We start from the raw sequence: 10,000 nt of genomic DNA on the forward strand, positions 1-10,000 counted from the left end.
AGACACCTGATATAGAATGACCAGGGACCTGAGTTGGAGACCCCTGATATAGAATGACCAGGGACCTGAGTTGGAGACACCTGATATAGAATGACCAGGGACCTGAGTTGGAGACCCCTGATATAGAATGACCAGGGACTGGAGTTGGAGACACCTGATATAGAATGACCAGGGACCTGAGTTGGAGACCCCTGATATGGAATGACCAGGGACCTGAGTTGGAGACACCTGATATAGAATGACCAGGGACAGGAGTTGGAGACCCCTGATATAGAATGACCAGGGACCTGAGTTGGAGACACCTGATATAGAATGACCAGGGACCTGAGTTGGAGACCCCTGATATAGAATGACCAGGGACCTGAGTTGGAGACACATGATATAGAATGACCAGGGACAGGAGTTGGAGACCCCTGATATAGAATTACCAGGGACAGGAGTTGGAGACCTCTGATATAGAATGACCAGGGACCTGAGTTGGAGACACCTGATATAGAATGACCAGGGACCGGAGTTGGAGACACCTGATATAGAATTACCAGGGACTGGAGTTGTTCCCTGATCGTGTAACCTAGTCAGGAAATTCTCTGGGCCCTAGTTATGAACCTTCAGCCTTTAACTTGATCCTAGAGTTTGCCTTGTCAGGTCACGTGATCATGGATCACTCCTGTCCCTAAAATTACATAATGTGTGGACGTGTTGGCCTGATGGTTGAATGAAATCAGCCATCCCATTATAATACCATAACATGACTGAGGTATGAGGCCATCCCATTATAATACCATAATATGGCTGAGGTATGAGGCCATCCCATTATAATACCATCATATGACTGAGGTATGAGGCCATCCCATTATAATACCATAATATGGCTGAGGCATGACTCTTGCACTATCCAGACAGTGGATATCCCTTCATGAGGCGGGATGGATGGCTGGCTGGCGGGTGGGCTGGATGGATAGATGGCTGACTGACTGGCTGGTTGACTGGCTGGTTGACTGGCTGGCTGACTGTATGGGCTGCATACTGTACTAGCTTTAGAATAGGATTCACTGGGAAATAAGAGAAACGTGTTCCCATCAGAGTGATCCAGTCAGAGTGTTCCTGTCAGAGTGATCCTGTCAGAGTGATCCTGTCAGAGTGTTCCAGTCAGAGTGATCCTGTCAGAGTGTTCCAGTCAGAGTGATCCTGTCAGAGTGATCCTGTCAGAGTGATCCAGTCATTGTGTTCCTGTCAGAGTGATCCAGTCAGAGTGATCCAGTCAGAGTGATCCAGTCATTGTGTTCCTGTCAGAGTGATCCAGTCATTGTGTTCCTGTCAGAGTGATCCAGTCATTGTGTTCCTGTCAGAGTGATCCAGTCAGAGTGTTCCAGTCAGAGTGATCCAGTCAGAGTGATCCAGTCAGAGTATTCCTGTCAGAGTGATCCAGTCAGAGTATTCCTGTCAGAGTGATCCTGTCAGAGTGTTCCAGTCAGAGTGTTCCAGTCAGAGTGTTCCTGTCAGTGTTCCTGTCTGAGTGTTCCAGTCAGAGTGATCCAGTCATTGTGTTCCTGTCAGAGTGTTCCTGTCCGAGTGTTCCAGTCAGAGTGATCCAGTCATTGTGTTCCTGTCAGAGTGATCCAGTCAGAGTGTTCCAGTCAGAATATTCCTGTCAGAGTGTTCCTGTCAGAGTGTTCCTGTCCGAGTGTTCCAGTCAGAGTGATCCATTCAGAGTGATCCAGTCAGAGTGTTCCTTTCGGAGTGTTCCTGTCAGAGTGTTCCTGTCCGAGTGTTCCAGTCAGAGTGTTCCTGTCAGAGTGTTCCTCTCCAAGTGTTCCTGTCAGAGTGTTCCTGTCAGAGTGTTCCTGTCAGAGTGATCCAGTCAGAGTGATCCTGTCCGAGTGTTCCTCTCCAAGTGTTCCTCTCCGAGTGTTCCTTTCAGAGTGTTCCTGTCAAAAGTCAATGGTCCTGACAGTGAGGGAGAGAGGCTCTTTTGGCTACGTCCCCTATGGGCCCTGGTCTAAAGTAGTGCAATGTATGGTTCCAAAGGGGTTCTTCAGCTGTCTCCATAGGAGAACCCTTTTTGGTTCCAGATAGAACAATGTAGAACCCTCTGTGAAAAGGGTTCTACATGGAACCAAAAAGGGTTCTTCAAAGGTTTCTCTTATCGGAACACAGCTGAATAACCATTGTAGGTTCTAGAAGGCACCTTTCTCTGTATATAGGGGATAGGGTGCTCTTCGGGATGCAAGATTTTGTGTCATCTGGCCGTGTAAATTATAATCAGGCTGAAACAACAGAGTGGCTCTGTTCTGGTCTGCTCCTCCTGGCTAGGAGATCCTCATGGTGTCTGGCTAGGAGATCCTCATGGTGTCTGGCTAGGAGATCCTCATGGTGTCTGGCTAGGAGATCCTCATGGTGTGAAGTAGAGCTGACGAGTGTTGTCTTTAGCTGCTCCTCACTAGTCAGTCAGTCTGTCTGTCTCTCAGTCAGTCAGTCTGTCTCTTAGTCAATCCGTCTGTCTCTCAGTCAGTCAGTCAGTCTGTCTGTCTCTCAGTCAGTCAGTCAGTCAGTTAGTCAGTCAGTCTCTCTGTCAGTCAGTCAGTCAGTCAGTCTGTCTCTCAGTCAGTCAGTCAGTCTCTCTCTGTCAGTCAGTCAGTCTGTCTCTCAGTCAGTCAGTCAGTCAGTCAGTCAGTCAGTCTGTCTCTCAGTCAGTCAGTCAGTCTGTCTGTCAGTCTGTCTCTCTGTCAGTCAGTCAGTCAGTCAGTCTGTCTCTCAGTCAGTCAGTCAGTCAGTCAGTCAGTCAGTCAGTCAGTCAGTCTGTCAGTCAGTCAGTCAGTCAGTCAGTCAGTCAGTCAGTCAGTCAGTCAGTCAGTCAGTCTGTCTCTCTGTCAGTCAGTCAGTCAGTCAGTCTGTCTCTCAGTCAGTCAGTCAGTCTCTCTCTGTCAGTCAGTCAGTCTGTCTCTCAGTCAGTCAGTCAGTCAGTCAGTCAGTCAGTCAGTCAGTCAGTCTGTCTCTCAGTCAGTCAGTCAGTCTGTCTGTCTCTCAGTCTGTCAGTCTGTCTCTTAGTCAATCCCGTCTGTCTCTCAGTCAGTCAGTCAGTCTGTCTCTCAGTCAGTAAGTCAGTCAGTCAGTCAGTCAGTCTGTCTCTCAGTCAGTCAGTCAATCCCGTCTGTCTCTCAGACAGTCTGTCTCTTAGTCAATCCCATCTGTCTCAGTCAGTCAGTCTGTCTGTCTCTCAGTCAGTCTGTCTGTCTCTCAGTCAGTCAGTCAGTCTGTCTGTCTCTCAGTCAGTCTGTCTGTCTCTCAGTCTGTCTCTTAGTCAGTCAGTCAGTCAGTTAGTCTCTTAGTCAGTCAGTCAGTCTCTCTGTCAGTCAGTCAGTCAGTCTCTCTGTCAGTCAGTCTGTCTCTCAGTCAGTCAGTCAGTTAGTCAGTCAGTCTCTCTGTCAGTCAGTCAGTCTCTTAGTCAGTCAGTCTGTCTCTTAGTCAGTCAGTATGTCTCTCAGTCAGTCAGTCAGTCAGCCAGTCAGTCAGTCAGTTAGTCAGTCAGTCTCTCTGTCAGTCAGTCAGTCAGTCTCTCTGTCAGTCAGTCAGTCTGTCTCTCAGTCAGTCAGTCAGTTAGTCAGTCAGTCTCTCTGTTAGTCAGTTAGTCAGTCAGTCTCTTAGTCAGTCAGTCTGTCTCTTAGTCAGTCAGTATGTATCTCAGTCAGTCAGTCAGTCAGTCAGTTAGTCAGTCAGTCTCTCTGTCAGTCAGTCAGTCTGTCTCTTAGTCAGTCAGTCAGTCTGTCTCTTAGTCAGTCAGTCAGTCAGTCAGTCTCTCTGTTAGTCAGTCAGTCTGTCTCTCAGTCAGTCAATCAGTCTCTCTGTCAGTCAGTCAGTCTCTTGGTCAGTCAGTCTGTCTCTTAGTCAGTCAGTATGTCTCTCAGTCAGTCAGTCAGTTAGTCAGTCAGTCTCTCTGTCAGTCAGTCAGTCTGTCTCTTAGTCAGTCAGTCAGTCTGTCTCTTAGTCAGTCAGTCAGTCAGTCAGTCAGTCTCTCTGTCAGTCAGTCAGTCTGTCTCTCAGTCAGTCAGTCAGTCAGTCAGTCTGTCTCTCAGTCAGTCAGTCAGTCAGTCTGTCTCTTAGTCAGTCAGTCAGTCTCTCTCTTTCAGTCAGTCTGTCAGTCAGTTAGTCAGTCAGTCTCTCTGTCAGTCAGTCAGTCAGTCAGTCTGTCTCTCAGTCAGTCAGTCAGTCTCTCTCTGTCAGTCAGTCAGTCTGTCTCTCTGTCAGTCAGTCAGTCAGTCAGTCTGTCTCTTAGTCAGTCAGTCAGTCTGTCTCTTAGTCAGTCAGTCAGTCAGTCAGTCTGTCTCTCTGTCAGTCAGTCAGTCAGTCAGTCTGTCTCTTAGTCAGTCAGTCAGTCAGTCAGTCTGTCTCTTAGTCAGTCAGTCAGTCAGTCAGTCTGTCTCTTAGTCAGTCAGTCAGTCAGTCTGTCTCTCTGTCAGTCAGTCTGTCTCTCTGTCAGTCAGTCAGTCAGTCAGTCTGTCTCTTAATCAGTCAGTCAGTCAGTCTCTCTGTCAGTCAGTCAGTCAGTCAGTCTGTCTCTTAGTCAGTCAGTCAGTCTGTCTCTGTCAGTCAGTCAGTCAGTCAGTCAGTCTGTCGGTCTGTCTCTTAGTCAGTCAGTCTGTCTCTCAGTCAGTCTGTCTGTCTCTCAGTCAGTCAGTCTGTCTCTCTGTCAGTCAGTCAGTCCTCAGCCATAGGACGGGGAAATCAACGAGTGGCAGGTTTAGCTCCAACATGCTGTGTGATGCTTCATGGTCCTGTTTTGCTGCTCCAACAGTAAGGACGGGGTATTTCTACCCAAACCACAAGGATATCAGCTAGATGTATACAAATGTAAACCAGACAGATATTTCTCCACGGGGAATAGTGGTGGTTGGAAGGGTGTCACTTTGAGTAATACAGCTGAGACTTACATTTTGGGGATTTAAAATCCAAATGTAGATATATTTAATTAAAACCAAAAGTGACAGGAGAGTTAGGGACTTAATTTGGCATGGAGTACAGCCGGCTACAGTACAGTAGTCCCAGCCCTAATAGGGTGCAATTTGGGACTCCATCCTTGTCTGTTCCTTCCTCCTCACGGTGGGCTCAGTCAACAGGAAAATGAGCGTTCATTTCAGTTTGTGGAAAGACAGTTAGTGACGTAATGACTGATTAAACGTGGTACAGCTACAACACTAATCCCACACAGGTATTCCCTGGAGGAGAGGCTGAACAGATGGTGGACGGAGGGATAGAGAGAGGAAGGGAAAGAGTCAGAGAGGGAAGAGAGGAGAGAAAGTGCGAGAGATGGAAAGAGAAACCAATACTGACATATCCATGAATAAAAGTGAAACCATTAGCCATATCCAACCGTTAGTAATATCCAACCGTTAGTAATATCCAACCGTTAGTAATATCCAACCGTTAGTAATATCCAACCGTTAGTAATATCCAACCGTTAGTAATATCCAACCATTAGTAATATCCAACCGTTAGTAATATCCAACCGTTAGTAATATCCAACCGTTAGTAATATCCAACCGTTAGTAATATCCAACCGTTAGTAATATCCAACCATTAGTAATATCCAACCATTAGTAATATCCACATCGACTGTCATTTTAACTTGTTTAATAGCATTAGAATGGTCCTCTCATCTCTCTCTCTCTCTCCCTCTCTCTCTCTCTCTCTCTCTCTCTCTCCTCTCTCTTCTCTCTTTCTCCTCTCTCGCTCCTCTCTCCTCTATCTCTCGCTCTCTCTTTCTCTCTCTCTCTCTCTTGCTCTCTCTCGCTCTCGGTTTCCTCTCTCTCTCTCCTCTCTCTCTCATCTCTATCCTCTCTCTCCTCTCCTCTCTCTCCTCTCCCCTCTCTCCTCCCTCTCCTCTCGCTCCTCTCTCCTCTATCTCTCGCTCTCTCTTTCTCTCTCTCTCTCTCTCTCTCTCTCGCTCTCTCTTGCTCTCGGTTTCCTCTCTCTCTCTCTCCTCTATATCCTCTCTCTCCTCTCCTCTCTCTCCTCTCCACTCTCTCCTCCCTCTCCTCTCTCCTCTCTCTCCTCTCTCTCTCCTCTCTCCTCTCTCTCCTCTCTCCTCTCTCTCCTCTCTATCCTCTCTCTCCTCTCTATCCTCTCTCTCTCTCTCTCTCTCATCTCCTCTCTCCTCTCTCCTCTCTCTCTCTCTCCTCTCTCCTCTCTCTCTCGCTCTCAGTTTCCTCTCTCTCTCTCCTCTCTCTTCTCTCTCTCTCCTCTCTCGCTCCTCTCTCCTCTATCTCTCGCTCTCTTTCTCTCTCTCTCTCTCTCGCTCTCGGTTTTCTCTCTCTCCTCCCTCTCTCTCTCTCTCTCGCTCTCGGTTTCCTCTCTCTCTCTCCTCTCTCTCTCCTCTCCTCTCTCACCTCTCCCTCTCTCCTCCCTCTCCTCTCTCCTCTCTCTCCTCTCTCTCCTCTCTCTCCTCTCTCTCCTCTCTCTCCTCTCTATCCTCTCTCTCTCTCTCTCTCTCTCCTCTCCTCTCTCTCTCTCTCTTCTCTCTCCTCTCTCTCTCTCTCCTCTCTCCTCTCTCTCTCGCTCTCAGTTTCCTCTCTCTCTCTCCTCTCTCTTCTCTCTCTCTCCTCTCTCGCTCCTCTCTCTCTATCTCTCTCTCTCTCTCTCTCTCTCTCTCTCTCTCTCTATCTCTCTCTCTCTCTCTCTCTCTCCTCTCTCTCCTCTCTCTCTCTCTCGATCTATCTTTCTCTCTCTCTCTATCTTTCTCTCTCTCTCTCTCTCTCTCTCTCTCTCGGTTTCCTCTCTCTCTCTCTCTGTCTCTCTGTCTCTCTCTCGCTTTATAAAAAATGTAATCTGGTCCCCGGAGCGAGGGGTTTGTGAGACAACCATCAGACCTCCCTCGCAGCCTGGAGCACCATGCCAAACAACAGACCTCGGTAGCGGCCTGGAGCACCATGCCATGGGCCCAAAAACACAACAACATGTTTCACATGTTTCACTTGCTCCTATCTCAGCCCCAGTCTCAGCTCCAGTCTCACCTCCAGTCTCAGCCCCAGTCTCAGCTCCAGTCTCACCTCCAGTCTCAGCCCCAGTCTCACCTCCAGTCTCACCTCCAGTCTCAGCTCCAGTCTCAGCTCCAGTCTCAGCTCCAGTCTCAGCTCCAGTCTCAGCTTCAGTCTCAGCTCTAGTCTCAGCTCCAGTCTCAACCCCGATCTCAGCTCTAATCTCAGCTCCAGTCTCAGCTCCAGTCTCACCTCCAGTCTCAGCTCCAGTCTCAGCTCCAGTCTCACCTCCAGTCTCAGCTCTAGTCTCAGCTCCAGTCTCAACCCCGATCTCAGCTCCAGTCTCAGCTCCAGTCCCAGCTCCAGTCTCATCTCCAGTCTCAACCCCAGTCTCAGCTTCAGTCTCAGCCCCAGTCTCAGCTTCAGTCTCATCCCCAGTCTCAGCTCCAGTCTCAACCCCAGTCTTAACCCCAGTCTCAACCTGCCCTGCACCGTGACGTTGCATGTGGATGGTTCATTTCTTCCATCTGCATTGTACCTACAGTATTCCCTTATGGAAGCATGTTCTACTCTCTATGGTGCAGGGAGCCAACCAGTCCCATTATTTCAGGATGTGTTACGTGACTCTGAATAGAACACACATATTTGTTGAGCTTGCCATTCTCTTTTAATGTCAGCAAGGAAGGTGTACGTCTATAACACAGTATTATGAATGAAATGTACAGAGCAGGCATTATAAAGGGATGGAGTGTTATAGTGTGTTGGAGATTATTACAGTAATACTAAGTCCTGACATTGTGTTTCTTCTCACCTCCTCGACCCCATGAAGGAGCCAGAATACTCTAATGTTTATCAGAGAAGAACAGGACGCGTGCAGAGAAGGGCAGGGCTCGTACAATACCAGGTATGAAGATTCCCCAGGGGGAGTCGGAGGGAAGGAGACGTTCTCTAGACGCTCTCTAGATGTTATCTGGACGTTCTCTAGATGTTATCTGGATGTTCTCTAGATGTTCTCTAGACGTTCTCTAGATGTTATCTGAATGTTCTCTAGATGTTATCTAGACACTCTCTAGATGTTATCTGGACGTTCTCTAGATGTTATCTAGACATTCTCTAGACATTCTCTAGACACTCTAGACGTTCTCTAGACATTCTCTAGACGCTCTCTAGACGCTCTCTAGACATTCTCTAGATGTTCTCTAGACACTCTAGACCTTCTCTAGACGCTCTCTAGATGTTATCTGTACGTTCTCTAGATGTTATCTGGACATTCTCTAGATGTTATCTAGACATTCTCTAAACATTCTCTAGACGCTCTCTAGATGTTATCTAGACATTCTCTAGACGTTCTCTAGACACTCTATAGATGTTCTCTAGACGTTCTCTAGAAGTTCTCTAGACGTTCTCTAGACACTCTCTAGACGTTCTCTAGACACTCTCTAGACATTCTCTAGACGCTCTCTAGGCATTCTCTAGACGTTCTCTAGACTCTTTCTAGACGTTCTCTAGACACTCTCTAGACGTTCTCTAGACACTCTCTAGATATTCTCTAGACGCTCTCTAGGCATTCTCTAGACGTTCTAGACGTTCTCTAGGCATTCTCTAGACGTTCTCTAGACACTCTATAGATGTTATCTAGACATTCTCTAGACATTCTCTAGACGTTCTCTAGACGTTCTAACAACGCCTACACTAGAATAGCTCCATGAGGGTTTTTGATTACGTTGTCTTTGCGACTGTGTCTATCTGGATATTTCCTTTTGTTGTTGTTTGTTGTTGTTGTTTGGTTGTTGTTTGGTGATCACATTCTTGTTGTCTTGCATCTGTATTTCAGTATGGAACGCATGTTTGTTCACGTCTCACTCATGTCTGCTTCATCTCCATGTCTCCATGTCCTGATGTGTAGAAACGTAGCAAAGCAGGCATTCCTAGAGACTTTACAGGACTACCCTATAGAGATGGACATTCTGGGTCCCGCACGCAGGGAGGCTGCCCCGTACAACGACGGGTATGTTGCATGGCGCTCACTATCTCGTGCTCCGTCTGGCTGCGTCACCGCGGCGATCACAGTTGGATCTTGATTGGGCTTTGCACACGACACTTTGTACGTCGTGACATCACCGTCAACCGCCTTGAATGTAGCGGCGCTGCTAATCATTTTAAACGCCTAACTCAATTTGGTCTCAGACACTGACGTTGCGTGTTACGTCGGGATGATATGAACGTGACTAACGCGACGAATACACTTCACGCGATGTGATTGCTTTCGAACAGCGAACGTCTGGCGAACGTCTGGCGAACGTCTGGCGAACGTCTGGCGAACGTCTGTTCCATAAAACGTGGTTCCAGTGACTTCATACAATAACATTAATTGACATCATCTCTTCTGGTAACGCCCCGTAAACATGCCAAAACCACCTCTGTGATGGACCCGTCATAAGGCCGCTGGGTGTAGAGTACGTACTGTGCACCGTACCAAGAAGAAACCGTGACCACGACTAATACACCCCGGCTGCTCACACTCCTATGCAATGCACTATCCCTCAGCTTCAGCAGACTGTATATTTATACAGCAGTCTCCGTCCCAAATTACAGCCTTATAGTGTACTACTTCTGACCAGAGCTCTATGGGCGCCCCCCGGGGGTCTAAAGTAGTGCACTGCATATGGGAATAGGGTATAGTTTGGGACACAGAGTGTACTGTGCTACCCTATGGAGTGATCCTCTGACACACGGAGAGTGAATTACGACAGGGTCGTGAATTAACAGGAGGCCTGCTGCGGTCACTAGTGCTGTAAATTACATTTTATATTGATCCCCGGTTTCGATTGGACAAAACCCCCGCTCTGTTCGGAGCGTTTTCCCGAGCGTTCTTGGTAACCTAGCCGCCGAGTGGCTATGGCAACAGCAGAAAGAGTTACTGACCAGTAAAAAGGGACTTCCACTTCACTCCCCGGGTTTGATAATTATGTCTATATAATGTTATGTAAGGATGGTGTAACATGCCTTTCCCTGGGATGAATCCTATC

At 47.9% G+C, this 10,000-nt stretch overlaps 1 pseudogene across 1 annotated transcript in view; it reads left to right on the top strand.

Moving 5' to 3' along the window:
- LOC149971330 (teneurin-4-like) overlaps positions 1-10,000 on the top strand; it is a 336,746-nt pseudogene that overhangs the window by 291,119 nt on the left and 35,627 nt on the right. The window contains exons 5-6 of the transcript XR_016492505.1: positions 7,801-7,875; positions 8,878-8,979. The product of XR_016492505.1 is annotated as a teneurin-4-like (transcript). The remainder of the gene's footprint in view (positions 1-7,800; positions 7,876-8,877; positions 8,980-10,000) is intronic.

Source organism: Oncorhynchus mykiss, chromosome 27, assembly GCF_057628025.1.
Source record: "Oncorhynchus mykiss isolate SJ-2025 chromosome 27, ASM5762802v1, whole genome shotgun sequence".
Lineage (NCBI taxonomy): Eukaryota > Metazoa > Chordata > Actinopteri > Salmoniformes > Salmonidae > Oncorhynchus > Oncorhynchus mykiss.